We start from the raw sequence: 16,161 nt of genomic DNA, 5'->3' as shown, positions 1-16,161 counted from the left end.
GGTTATCAGTGGTATGGTTGGTGGGCCTAGGACTAACGCTAGCTAGCGATGCCTGAGGCAAAATGACAAGCTACAAAGGTCATCTTTCGTCTCCTTGCTCCTCAGGGCTCCCTTTCTTCTTGCTTCCAGGTTCTGTTCTGGAAGTTCTTTCAGGTTTTGTTCTGGAAGTTCATCCAGATTCTGTTCTGAAAGTTCCTCCAGGTTCTGTTCTGGCACTATCTAAAGCCACATTAAAGCTCTCTCTTTGGGACTTCCCTGGTGGTGCAGTGGTTAAGAATCCACCTGCCAACGCGGGATTGGTTCGAGCCCTGGTCCGGGAAGATCCCACATGCCGTGGAGCAACTAAGCCCGTGCGCCACAACTACTGAGCCTGCGCTCTAGAGCCCGGGAGCCACAACTACTGAGCCTACGTGCCACAACTACTGAAGCCCACATGCCTAGAGCCTGTGCTCCTCAACAAGAGAAGCCACCACAATGAGAAGCCCACGCACTGCAACGAAGAGTAGCCCCTGCTTGCCACAACTAAAGAAAGCCTGCGTGCAGCAACGAAGACCCAACACAGCCAAAAATAAATAATAAATAAATAATTTATATTTAAAAAAAAAGATCTCTCTTTAATGGAGATCCCATTAAAGCCAGCTCTCGAGGGGGGCATCTCTGGTGTACATACAGTGAGTGCAACATGGAGGCAGGGACACATAACGGGGCCACCATAGGGTCGAGATTCAATTGCTCTTCCGTGCCCTTGCTCAAAGTCTGTACCTTCTTCTCCAATGTAGTGACTCTCCTATGAATAACTCCACTATAGTACAAATCACCCTACCACTGGTTACTTGACCATCTTCCCCAACAGACAGTATCCTTCCAAAAACAGTTTAACAGAGGAAAATGTCTAGCTTACTGCATTTCCCCTTTCCAGCCTCTCCTTTCCTCTCAATTATCACCCTCCTGTCGGAAATACAAGTGCAGCTGTCCACGATACATGAGCTTACATGCCGTGGGATCCTAACAATATATTCTCTTTAGAAAGCATGTTGCACAAAGAAAAACACACAGCTTAATGCCCCAGAACTTCTAAATCAGCAAAGAGAAGGAGAGAGGGGGCGAGAGAGGGAGCTGAACAGGGAGCAAGAGAGCAGGCAGAAGCGTGCGGGTCAGAGAACATCAGCTCTGCTCAGGTGACCCTGTCTTCATCCCGAGGCCCAAACACACAGGACTTCATATCCCACCAAATAACTCACTCACACTAGGGGTATTAGCAAACAATGTGAATTTTACTGCAGAATTCATGGGGGGCAGGGAGAGAGGTGGGGGCGGGATGGAAGAGTTTACATCATGTACCCCAAGCCCACAACTTCAGGCATTTGACATGCCTCCTCTCCCAAGCCTCTCTGCCATACCATACTATATATTTTTATAAATGTGTATATATATCTTTTTTTCTTTTCTGATCCCAGGACCCCTACCACCACCGCAGTCCTAGTATCTTTCCTCCTTTCTAGAGCAATAGGGCTTTACCCAAACCTTTCCAAACATGTACACCACCCTGCACAAACACTTAGCAAAGAGCTCTCCAGTACCAAGATTCACTCTCTCTAGGATCATAGGAGATTAAAAACAGCATTTTTCTCCTGTAACTGATAGACAGACAATACCTTAAGTAATTAGGGAAAGGGGACAGACACCGGCATTTTCAAGCGCTTATGCTTGAATATGCTGGTGTTGTTACATATGCCTTGCCCAGTGGCAGTACTTAAGGTTCTTACACTTGGTGAAATGTATACAACAGAGGACAGATATACCATCCCCGTTTCCATTGCCCAAGTGGAATTTCCATCTCCACCCTTCTGAGATGTGGAATATGTCTACAATGAGAAAGTAAGTAGCACTAATTTAAAGAAGGGTGTTGACATGACAGAGAGATTAGGAATGCACCGTGAGGTCCAGCCGGCTCTGGCCATCTTTTGAGGCTTCAAGATAATTCGTGACATTAGATGTGAAATGTTCAGTAAAAGAAATGAAAATGGCTGGGGAGCTGGACAGGAAGGAGATGCCCTATCAAAATCTATCCTTTTCCAACGGCAAACGAGGTTTTTTTTTGTTGTTGGCTCCAAATGACAACTAATTCCTTCCACTTAAAGAAATTCTATAATTTGCCCGTGACCATCCTCCACGTCGACATTTGGCGTAGCCGGGGAAACACGGAGAAGAAAACACTGCAGTGTTGGCAGGCGGGGCGGCAGCTGAGACTCCAGGGCCACAGACAGAATGACCTAATTTGCAGAAGGCTTTGGTGGACAGGAATAAAGACGGGTTCTCTGAAAGCTGGGAAGGGACATTTAGCCTTGGAGAGTAAAGATTATTTTATCAGGAAATAAATCAGAGGCCTGTACAATGACCACTTTTTTCCAGTCACATCTTGGTGATGAGGGTGTGTATTCAGACCACAGGAATCTCAAAACCACCCGTCCTCCCCGTTAGCTCTCTGGGACACCAGGCACATGGCTGGTGAAAGCCCCAGACAACAGCATTCTTGAGTTTTCACTTCATGCCTTTCTGAGTATGTGTGGTTTCTTTCATTTGTGTTTGTATTTGGCATTTGTTTGTTTGTTGGTTGGTTGGTTGGTTGGTTTGGACAGTCTCATTTGGAGGCTGGTGGTTGCCGTCCTTCCCTCTGTGGGAAGTGGCTGCCAAGGAACCGAGTGTCTGCCATGCCCTCCTCCAGCCCCTCTGGCCAGCCGCCAGGTCGGAGGTGCTGGCTGGCGCTTCTGCTGGCCCAGCTCACAAAATACCAAGTTCCAGTGGGCACCAGGGAAGCAAGGAGAGGAGCACTTAGAGGCAGGGGTGAGACAGAAGTCTACCAACCTGTCAAGCAGTCCCCAGGGAAGAGGCAAGTGTCTGTCACAGAGATGTCCATTGAGAGTAAAAAGACTTAGGCTAGTGAAAATATCAGAGACAGGGAACACCTTACTCTCGCTGCCAGTCAATACGTCCTTTAGAATAAAAGTAACCCGCGCTCTTATGGAGGGGAGGGGGAAGTGGAGCTTGGGGTCCTAGTGGACATCTGTGAAAGGACAAAGGGGAGAGACAGAATTGCCAAGGCAGTTGGACATCTTCCCTCCTGTGGCCCAGAGGTGTGTCCCACTTCAAAACCTGAAATAAACTCCAACACCCCACCTTCAGAGAAAACGGAGTTATTTTTTAAAAATAACGCAGGCTTTCACTTTGAAGCTATTTCAAAAGTCTAAGATATAATTTAGTTTTATGGGGGGAAAGCTACGAGAAAGGAAAAGAAGTAGAAACACAAGTTGTAACAGCAACAACAAAAAAACAAAAATAAAGTCCTAGAATTAAATTTTGCAACCAAAACATAGGCCTTTGGGTTTCTCATCAATCACAGCTCTGTGTTGCTGTTTTGGTGAATAGATTTCTGAGTTTTACTTTGAATGGTATAATTTTCAGATTAAGATTTTAAAAGAAGTACAGGCTCAAAGGGGGAAAGAAAAAAAAAGGAAACTACTGCACACAACTACTTCAGACAAGTGAGGGCGCGGACACAGATGCGCCTAAAAGAATGTTTCTTCAAATTTTCCACTATCCCCTCTGCTCTTTGCACTGTCTGCAATCTGTAAATTCTCTCTGCTCAGAGAGCTGGGCCTGTCTGCATATCATCAGAGATAACATCAGGTCAGTGCTTCAATTACCAAATCCCTGTTTTCAGAGACTTAACACAGGTATAAAATGTGTTTGGGGCTCAAACATGGCAGATAACATCTCAAGCCAGCAGTTAATTCTCTAAAATGTTTTTCAAGGGCAAACATCTTCTAACTGCTTATTTTCTGATCCCATAGTGCAAATAAACACAAGGTCATACATTAAAATTATCCATAGCATGTCCCAGAGCCAGCAGGCCCTGACTAATTGGATCCTGAGAAAGCCATATGTAGAACAATGCTACTTTTCAAATGGGGCATTCTTTGTAGGGAAACATTCAACATGGAGAGGAGGGTGGTAGGGGAAGGGGAAAAGCTGTTATTATGAAAAATTTCTTGCAGTGTGTTTCTGGAATATCAAGAAGAAACCTGAAAGGAAAGGGAAAAAATAACTTCTTCATTTATCCTCCCCTAAAAGCTCTATAAAGTGTTTGTATTCATGTCTAGAGCTGACTGACTTTTTTCCTTTTTTTTTCTTCCAGCTTTATTGAGATATAATCAGCATTTAATATCTTTGTATGGTGATACATTATAACTAGAATTATGGTGATCATTCTGAAATGTATAGAAATATCGAATCACTATGCTGTGTAACAGGAACTAACATAGTGTTGTAGATCAATTATACTTCAAAAACAAACAAACAAACATGTAGAAAAGGAGATCAGATTTGTGGTTACGGGGGTCAGAGGGTGGAGGGAAGGGGGAATTGGATGAAGGTGGTCAAAAATTACAAACTTCCATTTATAAGATAAATGAGTACTGGAGATGTAATATACAACATGATAAAGATAACTAACACTGCCGTATGTTATATGGGAAAGTTGTTAATAGAGCTGTCTGATTTTTAAAAGCACAGAATATGATATTATGATCATGTACCACCTTTACGCTGGGCATTCATCCTGGGGACTTGGGTGACTAAAAGACAGAAGGCATGGCCACTGGCTTCATGGTATCAGGTTGAGGATATGGAACAAATAAAAAGATAAAGGAAAGTATGTGGTGGTATCAGCCACATACTAAATATATTGGCAGTAAGTGGAGGGGGTAGAAAGAATAGAAATGGCCTAGTAGGCCAGATTTGCTAAATGGGGTTATTAGCGTGAACTTTAGAGCCAGGCCACCTGGGATTAAACCTGACCCTGCCTGCCTTGGGCAAGTTACTTAATCTCTGTGTCTCAGTTTCCTCATCTGTAAAATGAGGTTAAATATAATACTGGCCCTGTTGGAGCAGTGCCTGGCACACAGAAGCATTAAAGGTATAAACTGGTCTATTATTATGAGAGAGGTTTATGCTGCAGAAAAATGAAATGAAGGGAAGGGAGGTGACTGAACTGCTCTGCTCCTTTATTTTTTCTTCTTGAGTCTTCAGTGTTCCATATCTATTGCCCAAGGTTCCTAGAAGATTATGGACAGAGTTGCCGCACCCCATTTGCAGATCCTATCAGTTGCCTGAGGAGAGGACAGCTGGATTCAAGGCTTCTTCTCCTCCACTTGTGTTGCCCTCCTGATTCAGACCTGCAAGGGAGGGGTGATGTGGCTCACCAAACACCCGAGTTCTGCTGTTCCCCTGTTTCCAAGCGTGACACGCACCAGTCCAGATTCTTTCAGATGCAAGTAGCCAAACTCAAACTCAAACCAGCTTTTGAGGAAGAATGGATTTGTAGGAAGGATGCCGAGGAACCCCCATATGGGAAGTTTGGGAAGGCGGGGACAGGAGCCGCTCTGGGGACCTCGGGCCTCAACCGGTCAGGATTTTCTTCACTTCTTGTTTGCTTCTCTGTGCCATTGGCTTTGTTCCTTCACTCTGTCTTTCTCAGGAGGCAGGAACCAGGGCCACCCGCAAGCAGCTCCTGGCTCACTTCTTCTTATTTTGTCATGAGAGAGAAAAGGGCCCTTATTTTCTTAGTTTCAAGCTGCAAAATCCCAGAGGATGACTCTGGTTGGGCTTGGATCACATGTCCAACCTTCTGCCACTCCCTGTGGAAGTGAGGCTGAGACAGTGTGTTTGGGCCAGCCGTCTTCCCCAGAACAACTTCTGTGGCCAGGTACGTGGAGTCCAATAAGAACATGCCAGCTCTCATCACATTCAGACATGTTAGGGTTGGGGGTGGTAGAAGCTGTTCCCCAAAACAATGAAGTGCTGTTATGTAAGGACAAATTGGTGCGAGAGGACGGATATCTTCAACATTACAGAATGGCATTGTGGAGATGGTACTTTTATAGATAAGATTTGGCAGAACTGAGTAAAATATGTTGTTACCTGCTTTCACAGATTCTTCATCCCTCATTCTTCATGATAAATCAATCCCTTCTTATGCACACTACTGTATTTAAAATAGATAACCAACAAGGACCCACTGTAGAGCTCAGGGAACTCTACTCAATATTCTATAATAACCTAAGTGGGAAAAGAATTTGAAAAAGAATAGATACAGGTATATGTATAACTGAATCACTTAGCTGTACACCTGAAACTAACACAACATTGTAAATCAACTATACTCCAATATAAAATACAAACTTTTAAAAAATAAAATAAAATAAGTCAATCCCTTCTTTTTATTTCATAAAGGCAAAATGCATCTGTATAGGGACACCACATCACACAATTCTAAAGGTCTCCATTCACTTTATATTCTGGAAGGTAGAACATAGAGTCAGTCCCTTGGAGATCTCTCAGTGCCTTGTACATGTTGGCTTCTCAATAAAGGCTTGCTGCCTGAACATAGGAGTGAATGACTACAATGTAATTTTCTTTCTCAAATGCAACAGTGAAATTGTAAAAACACATCAATCGTATACCTAGGTTAAAATACAAGTGCTTTTGCTCTTGCTGAAGGCAAGCTATTTTATCAATGTAAACCCCAATTACACCATTTTTAAGATACAAAAATAATAATACGTCTCTCAGAGGATTGTCATAAGAGTTAACCAAGATAACAGGGCTTCCCTGGTGGCGCAGTGGTTGAGAATCTGCCTGCCAATGCAGGGGACACGGGTTCGAGCCCTGGTCTGGGAGGATCCCACATGCCGCGGAGCAACTAGGCCCGTGAGCCACAACTACTGAGCCTGCGCGCCTGGAGCCTGTGCTCCGCAACAAGAGAGGCCGTGATAGTGAGAGGCCCGCGCACCGTGATGAAGAGTGGCCCCCGCTTGCCACAACTAGAGAAAGCCCTCGCACAGAAACGAAGACCTAACACAGTCAAAAATAAATAAATAAAAACCAAAACAAAAACAAAACAAAAACAGAAACAAACAAAAAAAACGAACGTTTAAAAAAAAAAAAAAAAAGTTAACCAAGATAACAAACATGACAGTGAATACATATTACTCAGAACGCTCTTTTCCTATTAACTTTGTTCTTTTTGTTTTTTACTTCACGACCACCTCAACCCCCTTGAGAAAAAAAAAGGTAGCATCTTAGTACTGAAAGAGGAATTTAAAATAACTTAGTTCAATGTTCTCATGTGCAAATCACTGACTCCTCATAGGCTATAGAATGTATTTTCAGGGGCTTTTGAGAACTATGCAAAGATTTTTACTTTTATTTGCTTCCCTTTCAAGAATTATGTTAAAAATAAGCATATTCTGGGTAAATTCAATGACCATCTTAAAAGCAAATACTGCCACCAAGCTCCTACTAACACAGGATTTTTTTGATGATAAATAATTGTCTAAAGAGGCTAAACAAATTTTTATTCAAATCTTATTTATAGATTGATAGATGAATAGATAGACAGACATAGATTTGGACATACTTATATATATCATTTGAGTGCCTACTTTGTGGCAAGCTCTCTGTTAGGGACATGAACTCAACTCATCCTCTCCACAGCACTCCAGATAGTGTTATTACCCAGATTCAGATTTATGAGGAGACTGAGGTTTCAGCAAATTTAAGCAATTTGTCCAGGGCTTCAAAGCCAGAGAATGGGGAGTCAGGACAAGCCTCATTATAGCTACTGTCAGAAAACCCTTCCTCCATCATGGCACAGAATCAGCTCTGTGCCCCTTCAAAGCTCTCCAGCTATTTCTCTTCCCAAAAGTTTTTTTTCTCAGCCTTTCAAAATCTTATCTAACACAAAGAAGAAACTTACAGTAAAGAAAACAGAGAAAAAGAGTTGTGTGTGCGTTTGTGCGTGTGTGTGTGTGTCCCTACTGGATAGATTATTAAATGAATGAATATGGATGTATGGATGGATGTATGGATGTATGTATGGATGGATGGATGGATGGATGGACAGATGGATGGGTGTATGGAAGTCTTCTCTGCCAGTCTCTACTTCTTATCATTTAGGTTGTTTTCTACTTTTCTCTCCAGGATTCCTAATCCAGTAACGAACACCTAGAATTACCTATTTGACTTAAAATTACTTACAAAAATGGAGAGACTTACAAGAATTAGTAACTTAGACACCAAGTACTGTTAAAAAATGCTTTAGAAGGTTGGCAATTACTACCACGTCTAGAACGGAACAAAGAATTTTCAAAGAAGACTAGCGTTTCCTAATATATCTCACAGTTTAGCATGATAGCAGTAAATGTGTTCATACATGTTTTCTGTTTCATCCTCACATCAAAGCCTGCAAAACAGGTATTATTACCCCCAGATATTCTTATTTCTTATTTTCAAACAAGGAAACTGAGACTCAGAATAAATAACCTGCCCTAGGTTGTATATCTAATATTTGACATAGGCAGGATTTAAACTGGTTTTGCCTGGCTGTAGAACCCATGCCCGCCCTTCCTTCCTTCCTTCCTTCCTTCCTTCCTTCCTTCCTTCCTTCCTTCCTTCCTTCCTTCCTTCCTCCTTCCCTGCCTTCCTTCCTTTCTTTCTTTTTTGTGGTAAGAATACATAACTTGAGATCTATTCTTTTAACAAATTTTTCAGTGTACGATACAGTATTGTTAACCGTAGGCACAGAGTTGTACAGCAGTCTCTAGAACTTACTCATCTTGTGTAACTGATGCTTTGTACCCATTGAACAGTTCCTCATTTCCCTCTCCGCTCAACTCCTGGTAACCACCAATCTACTCTTTCTCGATTATTTTAGGTATTTCATATAAGTGGGATCATGTAGTTTTTGTCCTCTGTGACCAGCTTATTTCACGTAGTATAATGTCCTCCATGGTAATTCACGTTGTTGCGTATGACAAGATTGGCTTCTTTTTTTTTAAGGCTGACTAATATCCTATTGTATGAATTCACCACATTTTCTTTATCCCTCGATGGACATTTAGTTGTTTCCACGTCTTAGAGATTATGAATACTGCAATGCACATGAGAGTACAGATATCTCTTTGAGATCCTGATTTCAGTTCTTTCAGATATATATCCAGGAGTGCGATTGCTAGATCATATGTTGGTTCTATTTTTAATTTTTTGATGAACCTCCATACTGCTTTCCACAGCAGCTGCATCACATTACAGTCCCACCAACAGTGTACATTCTATTTCAACATCAAATTTGCCTTTTGTCTGAATCACCACTTTTGTCTATCGAATTCATATAAAGTTCAGTTCTCTCACAAAGAAAGTCAAAGATTATTCTGCATCCACAAGACCAGTAAATTGGATGATAAATCACATGGCAGCACAGGCTACAGGTGAAGTTCCAACTCTCAAGGAACTTTTCTTCTGGAAAAATAGAGTGAGTCACAGCAGCTTACAGAAGTTAAATTCCTGCTTTAGAGGAAGCACAATTTGAAAACTATTGGCCAAACTTCTTACTGAAGCAAAAGGGCTTTCATGTTTCAACCTCTCCCTTCCTCCCAAGCTCCATCTTTTGATATTCTTCAACCTGTACTCAATGTTCCAACAACTATTTTTATTTCCCCAAACACTCCATACTGATCTATGATTCTGTGCCTTTCTTTATTCTGTTAACTCTGCCTAGAACAAGCTTACCACACATCACGCAACCTATATTTCTTGTCTACCTGGAAAACTTCCAGAGAACCCAAAGACATGAGTCTGTGAAACTTTCCAGACTCTCCACTTCCCCAACCCATCACAGGGACATGCCTTTCTCTGCACTACCTCTAAGTCTTGAACATCTTGTGTAGAGCTAATTATGATGTTCTGTAATAATTTTTTACACATTTGTCCACTCTGCTGGGCTGTGGGTACTTTGAGGACGATACAGGATTTTATTTTTACTGATATTCCCCTGTAGTGTAAGGGCCTGACATTAAGCTTTATGATCGCCAAGGCTTCCAGTTTGAAGACATCCATCTCAAAGAAACACACTGCCAGTCATATGACACATGTACTAGCAAATCAACTGGACAAAGAACTAGGCCATCTCCACCATGAAGTTCCCTTTTTAAAGCCTTTGGTAACCTAGATAACTGACCACTTGAATGATCCCACTTCTCTCTTCCCACTCCCTAATTCCCACTCTCACGTTTTAAATTCGCCAATAAAGAGTGAACCTGCTAAACCCTAGACACCCCACCCTCAGACATTAATAAAGGCAGAGCCCCAGATCTGCACGCTCCCTTTGGACCCACACCCTCACTATGTGACTCTTGGGCGTGCCATGTACCCTCCAGGACCTATGAGTAATAAATTTTGTTCTTTAAAGTTCCCTGATGGTTGTTGCTGAAATGCATCCCACAATCATAATAAGAATCACAAGGGCTGGTCCAGCCACAACATTGGTCCCAGTGCGGGGAATATCCACGGGGGCTCAACACAAGTGGTACAGACCCTGGCGAGGGCCTCAGGCATTCCTAGCTGATAGCATCACAGTGAATAGGCTGGGACTGATACAACACACCCTACAGTAAAGACCACTAATGATGTTTAATACATGACATTAGAGTAAACCAAACTGAATTGATTGAAAAACAACTGAGAAGGTATAAACCTGAGATTTTCAAGACTTCAGTTCCTTCTCATTTCTTTTGTTCTAGTGTTTGTCTCCTATGCACACCTATTAATATTCTGGAGAGCTTATCTCTGGGTAAGTTGTGCTTACAAGTGGTCCTTCATTCTCTGTTCTCTTCCTTCATCCAACAAGCATTGAGTCCTACTGTGTCCAGACACTGTTATGAGCTAGGGATAGAAAGATGTGTAGGCCAAGACGCCTGCTTTAAAGAATCCTCAGGCAAAATGGAGGGACCATTGCCATGTAAGAAATGCAACAAAGTGCCTTGAGGGGTCAGAGAAGAGAGAAAGCATCCAAAGGGAAGAGTCAGGAAACACTATCCAGAGGAAAGGGTGTTTGAACGAGGCCTTGGGTTTTGGAAGCATATATGTGTTCTCTAAATTCCTCTCAAAACAAGATTTTTTTTTAATTTTTATTTATTTTTTTATACAGCAAGTTCTTATTAGTCACCCATTTTATACACATCAGTGTATATATGTCAATCCCTATCTCCCAATTCAACACACCACCACCTCCACACTCCGCCGCTTTCCCCCCTTGGTGTCCATACGTTTGTTCTCTACATCTGTGTCTCTATTTCTGCCCAGAAAACCTGTTCAACTGTACCATTTTTCTAGGTTCCACATATATGCGTTAATATACGATATTTGTTTTTCTCTTTCTGACTTACTTCACTCTCTATGACAGATCCATCCACGTCTCTACAAATGACCCAATTTCGTTCCTTTTCATGGCTGAGTAATATTCCATTGTATATATGTACCACTACTTCTTTATCCATTCGTCTGTCGATGGGCAATTAGGTTGCTTCCATGACCTGGCTATTGTAAATAGTGCTGCAATGAACATTGGGGTGCATGTGTCTTTTTGAATTATGGTTTTTTCTGGGTATATGCCCAGTAGTGGGATTACTGGGTCATATGGTAATTCTATTTTTAGTTTTTTAAGGAACCTCCATACCGTTGTCCATAGTAGCTGTATCAATTTACATTCTCATCAACAGTGCAAGAGGGCTCCCTTTTCTCCACACCCTCTCCAGCATTTGTTGTTTGTAGATATTCTGATGATGCCCATTCTAACTGGTGTGAGGTGATACCTCATTGTAGTTTTGATTTGCATTTCTCTAATAATTAGTGATGTTGAGCAGCTTTTCATGTGCTTCTTGGCTATCTGTATGTCTTCTTTGGAGAAATATCTATTTAGGTCTTCTGCCCATTTTTGGATTGGGTTGTTTGTTTTTTTAATATTGAGCTGCATGAGCTGTTTATACATTTTGGAGATTAATCCTTTGTCCGTTGATTCATTTGCAAATATTTTCTCCCATTCTGAGGGTTGTCTTTTCATCTTGTTTATGGTCTCCTTTGCTGTGTAAAAGCTTTTAAGTTTCATTAGGTCCCATTTGTTTATTTTTGTTTTTATTTCCACTACTCTAGGAGGTGGATCAAAAAAGATCTTGCTGTGATTTATGTCAAAGAGTGTTCTCCCTATGTTTTCCTCTAAGAGTTTTATAGTGTCTGGTCTTACATTTAGGTCTCTAATCCATTTTGAGTTTATTTTTGTGTATAGTGTTAGGGAGTGTTCTAATTTCATTCTTTTACATGTAGCTGTCCAGTTTTCCCAGCACCACTTATTGAAGAGACTGTCTTTTCTCCATCGTATATCCTTGCCTCCTTTGTCATAGATTAGTTGACCATAGATACGTGGGTTTATCTCTGGGCTTTCTATCTTGTTCCATTGATCTGTATTTCTGTTTTTGTGCCAATAACATATTTTCTTGATTACTATAGCTTTGTAGTATAGTCTGAAGTCAGGGAGTCTGATTCCTCCAGCTCCGTTTTTTTCCCTCAAGACTGCTTTCGGGGGGCTTCCCGGTGGCGCAGTGGTTAAGAATCCGCCTGCCAATGCAGGGGACACGGGTTCGAGCCCTGGTCCAGGAGGATCCCACATGCCGCGGAGCAACTAAGCCCGTGTGCCACAACTACTGAAGCCCGCGCGCCTGGAGCCCATGCTCCGCAACAAGAGAAGCCACCGCGCCACAACGAAGAGTAGCCGCTGCTCGCCACAACCAGAGAAAAGCCTGCGTGAAGCAACGAAGACCCAACGCAGCCAAAAATAAAAATAAATAAAATAAAATAAATTTATAAAAAAAAAAAAAAAAGACTGCTTTCGGGGTTATTCGGGGTCTTTTGTGTCTCCATACAAATTTTAAGATTTTTTGTTCTAGTTCTGTAAAAAATGCCATTGGTAATTTGATAGGGATTGCACTGAATCTGTAGATTGCTTTCGGTAGTATAGTCATTTTCACAATATTGATGCTTCCAATCCAAGAACATGGTATATCTCTCCATCTGTTTGTATCATCTTTAATTTCTTTCATCAGTGTCTTATAATTTTCTGCATACAGGTCTTTTGTCCCCTTTGGTAGGTTTATGCCTAGGTGTTTTATTTTTCTTCTTGCAATGGTAAATGGGAGTGTTTCCTTAATTTCTCTTTCAGATTTTTCATCATTAGTGTATAGGAATGCAAGAGATTTCTGTGCATTAATTTTGTATCCTGCTACTTTACCAAATTCATAGCTCTAGTAGTTTTCAGGTGGCATCTTTAGGATTCTCTATGTATAGTATCATGTCATCTGCAAACAGTGACAGTTTTACTTCTTTTCCAATTTGTATTCCTTTTATTTCTTTTTCTTCTCTGATTGCCATAGCTAGGACTTCCAAAACTATGTTGAATAATAGTGATGAGAGTGAACATCCTTGTCTTGTTCCTGATCTTAGAGGAAATGCTTTCAGTTTTTCACCGTTGAGAATGATGTTTGCTGTGGGTTTGTCATATATGGCCTTTATTATGTTGAGGTAGGTTCCCTCTATGCCCACTTTCTGAAGAGTTTTTATCATAAGTGGGTGTTGAATTTTGTCAAAAGCTTTTTCTGCATCAATTGAGATGATCATATGGTTTTTATTCTTCAATTTGTTAATATGGTGTATCACATTGATTGATTTGCATATACTGAAGAATCCTTGCATCCCTGGGATAAATCCCACTTGATCATGGTGTATGATCCTTTTAATGTGTTGTTGCATTCTGTTTGCTAGTATTTTGTTGAGGACTTTTGCATCTATATTTATCAGTGATATTGGTCTGTAATTTTCTTTTTTTGTAGTATCTTTTTCTGGTTTTGGTATCAGGGTGATGGTAGCCTCATAGAATGAGTTTGGCAGTGTTCCTTCCTCTGCAATTTTTTGGAAGAGTTTGAGAAGGATGGATGTTAGCTCTTCTCTAAATGTTTGATAGAATTCACCTGTGAAGCCATCTGGTCCTGGACTTTTGTTTGTTGGAAGATTTTTAATCACAGTTTCAATTTCATTACTTGTGATTGGTGTGTTCCTATTTTCTATTTCTTCCTGGTTCAGTCTTGGAAGGTTATACCTTTCTAAGAATTTGTCCATTTCCTCAGGTTGTCCATTTTATTGGCATAGAGTTACTTGGAGTAGTCTCTTAGGATGCTTTGTATTTCTGCAGTGTCTGTTTTAACTTCTCCGTTTTCATTTCTAATTTTATTGATTTGAGTCCTCTCCCTCTTTTTCTTGATGAGCCTGGCTAATGGTTTATCAATTTTGTTTATCTTCTCAAAGAACCAGCTTTTAGTTTTATTGATCTTTGCTATTGTTTTCTTTGTTTCTAATTCAGTTATTTCTGCTCTGATCTTTATGATTTCTTTCCTTCTGCTAACTTTGGGTTTTGTTTGTTCTTCTTTCTCTAGTTCCTTTAGGTGTATGGTTAGATTGTTTATTTGAGATCTTTCTTTTTTGTTGAGGTAGGCTTGTATAGCTATAAACTTCCCTCTTAGAACTGCTTTCGCTGCATCCCATAGGTTTTGGATCATTGTGTTTTCATTGTCATTTGTCTCTAGGTATTTTTTGATTTCCTCTTTGATTTCTTCAGTGATCTCCTGGTTATTTAGTAATGTATTGTTTAGCCTCCATGTGTTTGTGTTTTTTACGTTTTTTTCCCTGTAATTGATTTCTAATCTCATAGCATTGTGGTCGGAAAAGATGTTTGATATGATTTCAATTTTCTTAAATTTACTGAGGCTTGATTTGTGACCTAAGATGTGATCTATCCTGGAGAATGTTCCGTGTGCACTTGAGAAGAAAGTGTAATCTGCTGTTTTTGGATGGAATGTCCTATAAATATCAACTAAATCTATCTCGCCTATTGTGTCATTTAAAGCTTGTGTTTCCTTATTAATTTTCTGTTTGGATGATCTGTCCATTGGTGTAAGTGAGGTGTTAAAGTCCCCCACTATTGTGATACTGTCAATTTCCTCTTTTATAGCTGTTAGCAGTTGCCTTATGTATTGAGGTGCTCTTATGTTGGGTGCATATATATTTATAATTGTTATATCTTCTTCTTGGATTGATCCCTTGATCATTATGTAGTATCCTTCTTGTCTCTTGTAACATTCATTATTTTAAAGTCTATCTTATCTGATATGAGTATTGCTACTCCAGCTTTCTTTTGATTTCCATTTGCATGGAATATCTTTTTCTATCCCCTCACTTTCAGTCTGTATGTGTCCCTAGGTCTGAAGTGGGTCTTTTGTAAACAACATATATACAGGTCTTGTTCTTGTATCCATTCAGCAAGCCTGTGTCTTTTGCTTGGAGAATTTAATCCATTCACGTTCAAGGTAATTATCAATATGTATGTTCCTATTACCATTTTCTTAATTGTTTGGGGTTTGTTTTTGTAGGTCCTTTTCTTCTCTTGTGTTTCCCACGTAGAGAAGTTCCTTTAGCATTTGTTGTAGAGCTGGTTTGGTGGTGCTGCATTCTCTTAGCTTTGGCTTGTCTGTAAAGCTTTTGATTTCTCCATCGAATATAAATGAGATCCTTGCCGGGTACAGTAATCTTGGTTGTAGGTTCTTCCCTTTCATCACTTTAAATATATCATGCCACTCCCTTTTGGCTTGTAGTTTCTTCTGAGAAATCAGCTGTTAACCTCATGGGAGTTCCCTTGTATGTTATTTGTCATTTGTCCCTTGCTGCTTTCAATAATTTTTCTTTGTCTTTAATTTTTGCCAATTTGATTACTATGTGTCTGGCATGTTTCTCCTTGGGCTTATCCTGTATGGGACTCTTTGTGCTTCCTGGACTTGGGTGGCTATTTCCTTTCCCATGTTAGTGAAGTTTTCGACTATAATCTCTTCAAATATTTTGTTGGGTCCTTTCTCTCTCTTCTCCTTCTGGGACCCCTATGATGTGAATGTTGTTGCATTTAATGTTGTCCCAGAGGTCTCTTAGGCTGTCTTCATTTCTTTTCATTCTTTTGTCTTTATTCTGTTCCGCAGCAGTGAATTCCACCATTCTGTCTTCCAGGTCACTTATCCACTCTTCTGCCTCAGTTATTCTGCTATTGATTCTTTCTAGTGTATTTTTCATTTCAGTTATTGTATTGTTTGCCTCTGTTTGTTTGTTCTTTAATTTTCTAGATCTTTGTTAAACATTTCTTGCATCTTCTCAATCTTTGCCTCCATTCTTTTTCTG

General features: G+C 40.6%; 1 long non-coding RNA gene across 1 annotated transcript; it reads right to left on the bottom strand.

Moving 5' to 3' along the window:
- Positions 1–599: 599 nt before the first annotated feature.
- LOC309615212 lies at positions 600–12,467 on the bottom strand. The gene is made up of 2 exons (XR_014236635.1): positions 7,030–12,467; positions 600–6,664 (listed from the first exon to the last, which is right to left on the bottom strand). It is a non-coding gene; the product is annotated as an uncharacterized lncRNA (long non-coding RNA).
- Positions 12,468–16,161: the final 3,694 nt, after the last annotated feature.

This window comes from Balaenoptera borealis, assembly GCF_965194805.1.
Source record: "Balaenoptera borealis genome assembly, chromosome: 17".
Classification (NCBI taxonomy): Eukaryota; Metazoa; Chordata; class Mammalia; order Artiodactyla; family Balaenopteridae; genus Balaenoptera; species Balaenoptera borealis.
This window is presented reverse-complemented; position numbering and strand designations above follow the sequence as displayed.